We start from the raw sequence: 13,368 nt of genomic DNA, 5'->3' as shown, positions 1-13,368 counted from the left end.
TCTTTTGTTAGCTACTGCTCCAAATGTTTATTCTGACTTGTTGTAATGTCCAGCATTTTATATTTACACTTGCCCTTCTTATATAAGTTTCTAGTCTCTTGGGTATTTTAAGCAGCCTTACAGCCCTCATAAACTCACATCTTTAGGAAAAAGTACTGCAATCATGTCTATATCTGTGCAGAAAAGCAAACAATTAGACCGTCTTCACTAAAGCTTGTCATTTTGATGAAGAAACATGACTTAGTGTTCATATTACTGCTATTGATTGCCAATCACAAGTGGGAACTGTCTGAGTCACTCAGACAAAATTAAACTAAAAGAGCACATTAATATTAGATTTTTTCCAGTAAAAAACCATAATTCTATAATCAAGATTATGATTTCTTTGTGACAGAAATTTCTACTAAAACAAAGAATACATGTGCACCCCTGTTTTTGACTGTAGGTAATATTTAATGTAGTGAACAAGCACATCCATACAGGCTTCTAAGAGCTTGTGGAAGATGTCCATCATCCTTGTGTGCCCCACAGGTTTGTTCATCAGAGAGACCCTGAGAATAGGGGTACTGAAGACAGAGGGTTGGTGAGGACAAATGACTACACAGTTCTAGATTCACTAGCCATATGGTAAAGGGTGCTAAGGAACATGACTAATGAAAAGGAAATAATGCTGAAAGCTAAAAAATAATATTGAGACTGCTCTGGTTTTAAAAAGGATAATGAAATTCAGTACATTTGTAGACAGTCTTTATTCAGTCTTCATTTTATCTTATGCACCTTAAATCCTTCACAATCTACCAGCTCATTTTTCCAACATAAAAGTAAAATATTAATTTTGAATAATGTTTATGTGGATGCATGGGGTGGCAGCCTTGGCAAGAGACATTAAGGGGTATGTTAATTTTCAAATTCATGTATTTCATACGCATAGCAGTAGGTCACATTTTCAAGCACTAATATCTAAAAATGTTTGTTAAAAAAAAGTTGTTCTTTTTCAAAATAACTACACCTTCAGGTAGTAGAAGGCAGGTAATACAAATCTTTTAATAGCATACATGCTTCACCTCATAATACTGTTCTTGTGTACCAATCATTTTTAGTTTTAAATAAGAAGTGCTGTTGTAAAGCTGAAAGCCAGAATATAGCATGGTATACTACAGGGGGTAAAAAAGTGGATTTAATAATTTGGTACATATTTTGAGAAAAGGACTGCCAATGTTTCATGGTGCTTAGGGATGTTGACTTGGTTGAGGCCTGTAGGAACTATTGCAGTATAAATTATAATAATAATTGGAGCGCAGGAGTAATGTCAGGCCTAAACAATGAGTGTTATCAAAGTCTTTAATTCAACCTCTGAAATAAAGGATGCAATGTGCAACATCCTTTAAACAGACATGTACAGCAAAACAAGGGAGCAGCACTTCTTGCTAAAGATTGCCTAGTTTCCCAGACTCTCTCTCTCTAGGCTAGCCCAGTATATGTCACGTGACGCCAAGCTGAATTTTATTCTACTTTCTGTTTTCAGTCTTTCACTATTTTTCCTTTGAATTTTTTTTCTAAATTTGTGCATACTGGAAAGGACAAAATAACAGACTCATATTTACCTGGATCACTGCCCCCACAACCTTACTTCTTAAATAAAGGAATACATTTGCTATTCTCCATTCATTCAGTACCACTCAAACTTAATAGATTTATTAAGAAACCTTGTTACTAGACACAGGTGCAAGGTTTCCTCCCTTAAAATCCTGGAACGCAGATTATCTCGATCCCCTCTACCTCTGACTTTAGAGTACAAAGCAGAGTTTTGTTCCAGCTCACCCCCATTCCCACTAGCCATCCTGCTTTTTACCCATCAACATCATCACCCTTACTGAAGACTCAGATGAAGCATCCATTTAGATTTTGGGCCTTACTTTATCTTTAATCTCTACTCCAATCTCACTGCATAGCTGTCCCATTTCTTATTCTCTTTTTATTTATGCAGCTGAATAACGTTTTGCTATTTAATATCCTTTCAAGGTCTGAAACAGTTTGACTTTGGGAATTCTCACTTTTTCTCTCTACTTTCTGATCTTTAAAATATTGCTCTCTCTGCTGATCCATCCTTTTTCTATTCCACAGAGGCCCTCTGTTTATTGCTAATATCCATTCTGGAGGCAGTTATTCATCCATTTAAGTTGGGAATCCTCCCTGTAAGGGTTTTTTCCCCTGCCCCTTGCTTGACATACAAATTGCAGATAAGTTCCTAAGTCCCAGAGACTTCATTAACTTGCTCCCATAATCATTAAAATTTGCCTTTTGAAATTGAAAATCTTAAAGACCTACATTACTTATTTTTGCATTTAATTCAGATTGAATCAACTCATAATCACTTATGACCAACTATTTTACCATGTCAACATGGACGAAACCAAATCTAAAATAGGATTACCTCCCACTGATTTAATAACTACTTGGTAAAGAAATAATATAGCTGCCACATCCATGAATGTGCCCAACCATGACTCAGAATAATAAGCAAATAAATAAAAGAGTAAGGATTAATAATGAAAACAAATATTTTATTCACCCACCAAGAAAAGTATTTACAATGAATAGAATTTTACAATGCTACCTTAAAAACTACCACTATGCATGAGAGAAATTTCCCATTACTGTAAGCTAAAAAAAAACAGTGAATCCTCCAGAAGTGATTTCTAATTCCATTATGGTACTATTTCCTAACTTATCTTTGGAGAGGTTTTCTGCCTTCTTCCAAATCATTGTGGTTATGGTTATTATTTATTACCCATAACCAAAAAAATACTCAAAAAATACTCCATAGAAATAATATGCATCAGAGAAAAAGAAAAAAGGGAGGATTACCATTTCGTCTGAAACTCATCACCATCAAGGAGGGGATTACTTTACTTCCTTGTAATTTTGCTGCAAGACAAGCCATTGAGTAAGCTACTATTGAACATAAATAGAGGTATTATTTTGGCTAAAAGTAAAGTACTGTTAAAGTACAGAAAGGGTGACAGACTCTGTTTTTACTATGTAGTTATTAACTGGTTTAATAGTTGTCATTCAAAACCATGTTATTGTTGTTATTTGTATTATTATCTTGTCCAAGAGCCCTTGTTATGGACTAGGATCCCACTGTATTAGACACTATATAAACACACACACACACGGGGGGTGGGGAGAGGAGCCTGAACACACAACTTAATTGTAAGTTACATCCTCTTTTTAACTCAAAAGACACTATGGGCACATACAGGCATGTGTGCTCTGTGACACCACAAAACTTTTGGTAGCACCACAAGCCATGTTAAATATTAATATGTTAATTAATATTATTAATGTTAATATTGCATGTTAAACCATGCACAGCGCTGCTAATTTGTACTGTGGGGACAAAATTTGCCACCAGGATTTCCCAGTAGCAAAAAAAAAAAAACCCAACCTGGAAGAAAAGCAGCACAAAGCATGCAACAATAGAGTGCACTGGGACAAACATGAAGACTCCATGCTGAGGAACACAGGGTGCCTTGAGATGGGGGAGCAGGCAGCCCTGGGCTAGCTGCTCCCCTGTCTCAGTGTGCCTCATTGTGGGGGCTCCACAGCATGTGGAGACTGCAGAGCAGGCAGCCCTAGGCTTAGGCTCCTCCTTCTCCATGTGCTGTTCCCCAGCTGGCTGGGACACAGGGTACCTCAGCATGCGGGCTGCCTGCCAGCTAGCCCTGCACTGAGGCACCCTCTGCCCCAGCCAGCTGCTTCCTCCCTCCCTTCACCTGCCCCCTGCAGAACATGGAGACTGGCCAGAAGCTGGGCACAGCCCCCAACAAAGAGCACGTGCAGAAGCACACACTGTGGCACAAAGTAGTAATACAAATTTCTGCTGCTATTTGTGCTGCTGCAAGCATACACCCTTGCTTGTCTGGATGCAGCCTACTTGTCTAATGCCTCTCTCTCTTGCATCATACAATATTTGTGTTTGTACAACTAATAAAAAATATTCATCTAGAGGGAAAAGTTACTTACAAAAAGGCTTTTTCCACTGCCAAACACTGGAAATCCATTACTGGAATCAACAGTTACTGGTTAAGATTTTAACTTACTGGAGGTCTCCCTTGTCTTTTCAGGAGTTACTGCTCTCCTGAAATATTGAATAAAAATGTTTTAGTTGAGAAGCAATTGCCAACAACCCAATTAATTTAACATTGGGTGATAGAAAAGGTACTTTCTAAGTTTGCTAGAGCTGTATTCAGAGCAGGACCCAAAAGAGGAAGAAATGATGGCTCTCAGCCACATCCCCATTCCTGTGATCCTATCACTGGGTGATTGTCAGTATAACTTAAAGCCTTCTCAGAGCCCTCTAAAATTAGTCTACAACTAGGTAGCATGTCCAGCCAAGGATCAGTAGAGATGCCATGCTCTAACCTGCGCCTTCCCACTCATCACACTTGCCTTTGCTCACCCATCACTTTTTGTAGATATATCTACATACTACTAGCTAGCTCAGTTCTTTAATATTGTAATAAAGAAATGTAAATAATGTAAATGCTCAATTCTTCATTATTAGTATTAGTATTTTAAAGTTAAAAGCAGTTGATTTTCATTTTATGTGCTTAAGCACTGTCCTGCAGTACTCATGCTGCACTAGGTTCTACACATTTTTTAAATATGCTTCAGTCACTATAGAAAACTGATTACAGTGTTCTAAATGGCATATTATGTACATCTTTAAAAACGTTATTCTTTATTGAAGGACTGCACTCAACCTAGTAAACAGCCAGCCATTCCAATATTTTCAGTTTCCCGTACTTGAAAAAATAAGATTCTATTCACCTGAATATCTATAGCATAATCAGCTGTTAACAACAGTGCAGGCTGCTGTCCCTCTTACCAATGGAATTACAGAAACTCAAGGGATCTATGATATAATTCACTCCTTTTGAAAACCAACAGGTGGAAATTTCTTCTCAAGGGATTTGGTTTAAAATAATACCACAGAGCAGGCTCTAAAAGTCTATTAGCTAAGTAAGAAACTCTATAGACAGCTTCCAGGAAATTAAGCACATGGGATTTCAACAGGATTTTCAAATGAAGCTAGCCATAAGACAAGAGGATAATCAAGTACATTAAACTGAAAGAAACCAATCACAATCCCCTTCTCCTAACTGATTTTCTATTCTATTGGCTTTTATGAATGTGACCATCACAATGGTATCTGAGCACCTTTCAGACTTAGGAAATTGAACCAGCAAATTAAAGTGTGTTGTCAGAGTTGTTTCTAGAAATGGGCATACATTAAAATTCTGTGAATTCTGTGAATAAACTGTGGCAACAGAGTGCCCTCTTTACCCTTCAACCACTTCTCTTCATCTAATGGCATAAGAAATGCATGAAATCACCATATCAAGTGAAAAACTGGGACTTGTAAAGGGATTCGGGAATGTACTGAAATGTCCAAATATAGCCCTTTGATTACTGATGACAAAAGAAAAAAAAACCTCTGTACCAACTGATATCAAGACTATTCTAGATGCTTAGGAAGCTCTATATACAAGAAATTTAGACTAACAATAGGATTTGGAAAACAAGGAGCAGAAGAATCCTTACACACCCATTCTCTAATTTCACTTTAAAACACAAAATTTTTACAGAACCTACAACCAAGTGTGCTATTATTAAGAAAGAACTCAGGTAAGGACAGATCAGCTACACGTGAAGTCAAAGCACACCTTTCTAATGACTACAATGAAAGCCAGACCTAAAACTGAAGACCCACTTGTTTTGAAACCTGCCATGGCTAGTAATTTTCACTCAGTAACGTATCCTTATAATTATGAAGACAAGCAAAAAGAAGACTTAAAACATATGAAAAGTGTGTTCTAAATACCTATGCAGGAAAACAAATGCTTTCATTAAGATTTTTCTCATATGTAACAGTAAAAGGAGTACTATCAGGTGTATTCTGCTTTAGAAGGTATTTGGTCTCCTTCATCTCTATTCATACCGCAATTCTTCAGAAACCTGTAATTTCTTATCTAGCACTGACAATGCAGAATGACTGTGGACCCTTCCTTGTTGAGCATCATAGCTGAAATGTGCTCATTATCCCTATCAAAATAGTATATGTTTAATAATCTTTATTCTGGTAGGCAACCTATTTTCTCAATTATTATTTAATATTTACACTACCATACTCTTCCAAGGCCCTAGTCAGAATCATATCCCTACTGTAGTAAATCAATATATAGACAGAAGCACTTAGCTGTGTTAGTCTGAAGTCGGGGAGAAGGCTGGGTAAAGAAGCACATTATAGACTAACAGAATCAGAATTTATACACAGGCCCCCTTACATGTTATATTTATGCCATGATTAACGTGTTAAATTGCAGCATAGGAAAGTTGCTACATGTACACCCAGTTTAAGACACCATAAATGGGGAACAAGCCATACAAATGCTCCACATACAATGTAGAACACATTTATGGCTCATTTGTATGGTGCTTTAAATGTAATGTGTGGCCAGGGATACACACACAGCTGATTGCCAGTCCTAGGGCCCAGACTGTACAGGGCCTGGAAGGGCCTCAAGACTGGCAATCAGTTGACTGTTGGCCCAGCCAGAGGCCGAAGGAGTAGGGAAGACAAAGGGGTTACCACGCTCCGGACTTTAAACTCTGCTCCAGGCAGTGCTGGCAGAGCTGCCTGATGTGAAGGAGCAGAGGATCCTGGGTGAGGAGAGCCTTCAAGATTCCCAGTATAGGATTTAAAGTCTGCAGCAGGGGAAGCCCTTCAACTTCTCTACCCCTCCACCCCAGCTGGGTCAAAAATCAAAAAGGGCAGCTATACCCCCCACACAGGGTAGCAAAGGCCAGTTCCAGTGTCCAGCCTTGAACCTAGATCTGTCCAAACCAGGGCTGACAGTCAGCTGTCTGCACTCACAACCCGATGTGAACCAGACTTAGCACTGTCTGGGGTTGGTCCAGAACTATCCAGCAGGGCCAGCAATCATCTGTCAGCCCCACATGCAAGCACCTGGCTTTCAATTTGTCAGCTTCAGTTTGTCCAGGCTCCTCCTGCCCTGGCAAGCAATAAAGGCACTATTGGGATCTGATCCCCAATCCCAAAATCATGCCTCCTGCCACACATGTGTGGCACAGCGGAAAGCATGATTTTAGGATTGGGGATCAGATCCCATCATACCATTAAATGAACATATGCCAGGGGTTTATAATCCAAGGCAGCAGTTTACAACCTGTGGTTCGCAGATCCCTTAGGATCTACAGACTATGTCCAAGGGGTTCTCAAAATATGACTATGATCAATCAAAAATATTTGCATACTCACACTTAGAATTCAAAGGGGTCACTCCACTTAACATTTCCAAAGGGATCCACATGTCCATAAGAAACTTTCTAGGGGTCCACAAATGAAAAAAAGGTTGAAAACTAATCTAAGACAAGGGTTGGAAAAGTTTTCTAGAAAGGGGACAGAGTGATCCAGCTTGGGTCCAAGTCAGCTACCTTTGCCATTTCTCCCTCCCACCCAGGGGAAGCACAGAACAAGCCAAGTTTTCCTCTGCTGGAGCCTGTGCTGCCCAACTACTCCCAGTACTATTCTGCAGTGCAGTGCAGGCAGAGCCCCTTGCTGCCAAATGCTGCTGAAGCAGAGTTCCACAGGCTAGATCCAGTCCATGGGCTGTAAATTGCCAACACCTGACCTAAGACAAGAAGTAACATACAAATTATAAGTGAAAGGGGTGCAACCAGTATACCCATTTGAGATTTTTAAAATAAACATATGAAAATCCTATTATATTCAATTCTTTCTCAATTGACAGATTTCTTACAAGTGTCACAGAGAAACAGGAAGTTGAAACAGAGTTGAAAGAGGTGGTCATTAGAATTAATTCAGGGAGGAAATTCCATATATTAAAGAGAAGATATAGAAAAACATGGAAATGTTAGCAGGAGAAATGGCAAGCAGGCGGTCAAGACCAACACTGATGATAGATTGAAGGTAACAAGGAGCTTGAACTTGATGCAACAAAACCAATAGAAGGCTTTCCAAGCTACACCCAAATAAACACCTGCTTTCTTCTACTGTCTATTTTTCCCTTTCCTGAATCACCTAAATAGAAAATAGACTTAACTACTTATGATCAAAAAACATATGTCCTCACAGGCATCTGTGAGGCCCTCTCAACATATGCTGTACATATTATCATTACAACATTACACATTTTAGAATAATCATCAACAAACCTTTAAAAAAGCATCATTCCACCCATGTGAATGGAAGATCTGCATATGCCTGAGCAAGAGATTCACTAAACCCGTCTTACTAATTATTTAGTCAGTAGTCAAGCCCCAACATGTAAAATGTTCATAGCTTTGTGCTGTCTAAATTCTTGTTTCTATTATATGCATGTAAATTCACAAGACAAAACCTCTTTTGAAATCAGTCAACGAAACCATAATAAAACTGTGTGTACAATTGTTAGAAAAAAATATTAATAGTCATAGGAGAATAAGGGTATTTCTTGTATTGTAGTGATGGCTATCTCACCCACATTTCTGAACTCCAGAAGGCAAAGATTTAAAAATATATTGGTTAATAGCTCTTTGACTGTTTACCCATGTCTTAAACCAGCCATAACACTGATGTTATAGGACAACTGGACCACAAAGACTCTACAGGCGAGATATTTAAACCTATTCCATACTTAGTGTACCGTTTTAAAAGTTACTTATTCTCTTGTGCTGCTTTTTAGTTTTATGTGGTAACAAGAAATACAGCGTTATTTCTTCAACTTGGTTTCTAGAGCTATACAAAGATTCTTAAAATTATTCATTAAAATTTTGGCTATTTGGTTTATATTTAGGTACACAACTAAGTGCCCTGCACATCCATTAGTTACTCCTAAAGGCACCAAATAAGCTAGGGACAGAAGTTACACATAAACCAGTATAAGCAATAAGAAACCAGTTCAATGCACATAAACCACTTTTAAAATGGCTGAAACCAGTTTAAGATGAACCCGGATGGATGTAGGATCAGACTTAACTGATTTAGGTTAAAATGCTTTATAGAAATTCTGTCCCAGATCCCCTCCAGATTCAAGTTAATTCACAGTCCCTCAGCACCCCAGGATACTTTAAACCTCCCCTGCAAACCCCACCTCACAGGGTGGGTTGGCTAGCTTTTGCCCAAGCTGTCTGCTCCAGCCAAGCAAGGAGGCATACTCTAGAATCCCCCCAGCTTGTGGCCTGAACCACTGGAGGCATGCGGCTGCATTTCAGTAGTCAGAAGTTCTTGGTTATCAGTTCAATCTATGGCTTAGACTAACCTGCGAAGATTGAACTGATTCAGCCTCCGGCTTTTTGACCTTCTGTACTTAGCCATAATGCTCACCACTTTTGCAAATCCACATATTTATTCTGAAACCTAAATGTAATGATGTATTGGCCCAAACACCTATAGTAGGATGACAATCCTGTAGTCACTCTTAACTGTTATACTTCAGGCCCTTCCCACCTCTTGTGAACATCCCAAAAGTGAGGATCCATATGGATAATACTTAAAGGAAATAAAAAACTTAATAATAATGGTTACTGAGCAAGGCAACTGCAGTTCTCTGATACTTATTGGCTATATGGATCTGGTCTTATATTACAAAACGCATTTCCTTGCTGCTGACACTTACCATACGAGAACTTAGCCTGTTCTTTGCTCTCTAAACAAAAGAAAAAAAACCCAAAAAACAGATTTTTCAAGTCTATGACATTCTTCTGAAATCTTATAATACAATAGGTTTAAAAGTGAAAATGTTCAGGTTATTAGCCTTTCATAATAATAAAGCATAAAAAGTGGCCAAGATTTTGAAGTTTTAAAATCCTGAGCTACAAGCATACAGTGCATTTTAAAGATGTTTTTATAATGGCATTTATTGTATAAGTACTGTACTTTATGCAGACTGTGTAATTTCAAAGCTCCTTTGCAGCATTTCCAGTCCATCAGATCTATAGCTAGCTTTTTTTAAACATCTCTTGTTATCTATAAGACTAAATGTGCTTCATCTAAATCAGTCTCCCTTGCTTTACTAGAAATACTGATTATTTTTCTTCTTAGTTTTTAGCCTGTTTGTTTATTTTTGAGGGATAAGATGCCACTGGTAAATGCAACTATATTTAAAAGAACACTGATGAGGTTCGTAAAAAAAAACCTGATCTCTAATGTCCTACACTGAAATCTAAAGAACAGGATGTCTAACATATATAACATAAACCAATTTCTGCCATACCACATGTATAAACCAATAAAAAGCTCGTACATTGTGGGGTATGAGTAACTAAAAATAAGCCTGTACCTGTGCCATAAGAATATAATATCCACACAGACTTATTTGCAAAAAGCACACTAAAGTGAAGGTAGGGTTGTAAAGTTAAGCAGTCGGGAATTTAGAAATACCAAAATGAAGGCTGCCCATGAAACCTTTATTCAGACCCCTTGGCATTATGATTATATGACTATATTGATTATAAATTTGATTACATTAAAATGTGTTTCATCAAAACACTTTCTTATTAATCAAATATGATTACGTTTGATCCTTAACGCTTTAATAAAATAATGTTGAGAATTTCTGCCATTTTTTATGATAGCATATACAATTCAGTATGCCAGCTAATGGCTGTATTATAGTTTATGAGAATTAAAGGAGTTAGTTTCTTCACTAAAACAAGAAAATCAGAGTTTGTTGTTTCTCACAAAAGCAAACCTATGTTGGTATGAATGACCTATCAAAGGCTGCCAACATATGAACGGAGTTACTTTAGAGATACTGTGAAAGACCCACATTTGGACATATGAGTCCTTAAGCCTATTCAATATAGTACAGTCAGTCAAGGAGGTAGATGTTTAACTGCATTCTGTGTTAAGAGATTAAAACAAGCAATATTTGTTAGTAGCTACATATCAGTGTCCTGGTGTTATGTTGCTCCTAATTAGTAGCTGTTACTATATAAAGAGTGTCTGTTAACCAACAGCCTATTTTTCAGATACAACAACAGCTAGCCAAGGAGCACTACTGATTCTATTTTATAGAAATGTCAAGCTTTTTTTTTAGGTTCAATGAACACCAGCTATAACAACCAACGTTAAAGTCATATTCCACATCAAAGTGTACTATAATTGTATAGTAGGCATGAACCTGTTACTTAGTTCAGGAAAGTAAACTCAAGGTATGTATTATCACTCTTCTAGTGAAAGAATTAAGTTAATTTGATCTACTTCTTCCCAGTCACAATTTTTTTCAGAGAAGGAATTCACTGGCCCAAAGAGATGTGTAAACTTCGTCCTTGAGCCCTCCTCTTTATGAGAAGTGCCAAACAATACTCAAGGCTTTCATTGCTTCTATTTTCATCAGAAGCTGAACTTCGCCAAAAACATGTTCACTCTCTATTGATCCATCAGATTCTCTCTTCTAGATCTAAGGTCATTTTTCTGACCTAGTGTGAGAGAGAGAGAAGGAGCCAGCAGGCTCCAAGGCTCCTGGGCTAAGCGGAGGGTCAGCGGCCCCAGGTCCGCAGCCCCAAGGAGCCTGGCAGAAATTCCCTTTACCCAGGTGGGTTGGGAAAGGAGGGGCCGACATTTCCCCCGCCGGTATAAATGAGAGGCCGGGACTGGAAAGCGGCAGCAACGCAAAACCGGAAAGAGAAGGAGGAGGAGGTGGAGCACGCCGGAGCAGACAGCAGGGAACACTGGTAGGAGCCTCTGGCCGAGAGCAAAACCCCAGCGGGGCTTTGGAACCCAGTTTACTGGCCCCAGCGGGGAGTAGAACTGTCTACTGGCCAGGAGCTGGCTGAGCCCGGCAGGAAAAGGGTACCGTAAAAACCCTAATAGAAGGGCACTACTGACTTTGGGTACCATAGTCCCTGTAATAGGGGCGCAGTTCAACAGTGAACTTAAGCTGTTAAAAAGGAATCTTGTCAAGCCCTACAAGGGGGCTCTCCGAGAGCCAACAAAGGGGTGCTTGACCCCTCGGAGGGCAAGTTTGAGTGGGAAGGCAGCTGCAGACAGATGGAGCAGCTACACGGATCAAGGGAACCTTCTTGGTTGTGGTGTTTGTTTTGATTTACATTTCTTTTGTGGATTATCTGAATGGAACTGAGGATACGTGGCCGGACCAACCGGTTGGTCACCACCCGGGTGTAGGGGAGGCGGAGCCCTCAGAAACTCGGGACCTCGTGAGATGCCGGGGAGACTCGTAACTGGACTACACGCTGAAGACATCTGAACCAATTCCATTAACATCAAGTCATGGCAGACAAAACCTACGCGTGTGAGACCCCAATTATAGGTGAGGACACCTAGGCAACTGGCAAGCGGTGTCTGTTAGGTCCACAGGGGAGGGTGATACCCGACACCTAGCAACAGCTGTGGCATGAATGACTCCTGAATGGCTCCTTATTGGTTGGTTCTCGCAGCATGGACAAGTCCTCATCCACAACCACAGCAGTAACCAAGATGTGGGCTTTCTCCACTCACCCAGACTCGCTTCCGGGATCACACCCAGACCCATTTTCCACGCTTACCAACACCTACCTGTCACGGAGTGGGGCCTAGGAGCGGCCATGAAGCTCCCTAGCGCCCCCTGCTGTGTCCAATTAGGTGATTCAGCACCCTCAACTCGCCTGCCATGTCTTTGATGTTATAGGTTCAAATGGGAGGCTGCCTTGTCTCACCTTGGACACTGCTCCGCTCTATGCCCCCTTCCAACTGGGGTGCCCCAGTGCACCCCTGCCTTATGGGCAATGCCTCCTACCTCCCCTTCAGCACGCCCCAAGCCTCACAGCTATTCCCAGACGTTATCAAGTCCTTACCCTTCAGCACCCTGCCTGGCGCCCCTGTGCTCATCACGCACCGGCACCTTACTCTTCTCTGGTGCCCCTGTGCTCGTCACACCCCAGCGCCCTACGCTGGCGCCTCTTTAGCATCTCCAACCGTGTGGAGCCCTCCGGGACCCTTTCCAGGTCCAGCACCCGGTTGGGGCTCAGGTGGCCGCAGCCGTGCCTGGCCCCCTGGACCACTGTCTGGGTTGCTTGTCCAACTGGGGCTTCTCCCTAACTCACCCCACCAGGCTTCAGTGCCCTACCTGGCGCCCCCAAGCTGGTTTCACCACCAGCGCCCCCTGTCTGGGGCCTAAGCTGCGCTTCTCATGCCCGTTGCCCCCTCTGGGCCTAAGCCGCGCTTCTCATGCCCGTTGCCCCCTCTGGGCCTAAGCCATGCTTCACGCGCCCATTGCCCCCTCTGGGGCCTCTGCCGCGCCTCTCGCGCCCGTTGCCCCCTCTGGGGCCTCTGCCGCG

General features: G+C 40.7%; 1 protein-coding gene and 1 long non-coding RNA gene across 4 annotated transcripts in view; one reads left to right on the top strand and one right to left on the bottom strand.

Moving 5' to 3' along the window:
- Positions 1 to 13,368, bottom strand: part of ATG10 (autophagy related 10) — a 160,576-nt gene that overhangs the window by 114,053 nt on the left and 33,155 nt on the right. The window lies entirely within an intron of this gene.
- LOC109308077 lies at positions 419 to 7,361 on the top strand. The gene is made up of 3 exons (XR_002100452.1): positions 419 to 431; positions 577 to 579; positions 7,279 to 7,361. It is a non-coding gene; the product is annotated as an uncharacterized LOC109308077 (long non-coding RNA).

The sequence above is a fragment of the Crocodylus porosus genome, unplaced genomic scaffold (genome assembly GCF_001723895.1).
Source record: "Crocodylus porosus isolate Cpor-Errol unplaced genomic scaffold, CroPor_comp1, whole genome shotgun sequence".
NCBI classification, from domain to species: Eukaryota; Metazoa; Chordata; order Crocodylia; family Crocodylidae; genus Crocodylus; species Crocodylus porosus.
The sequence above is the reverse complement of the archived record's forward strand: the minus strand, read 5'-3'. Positions and strand labels throughout refer to the sequence as shown.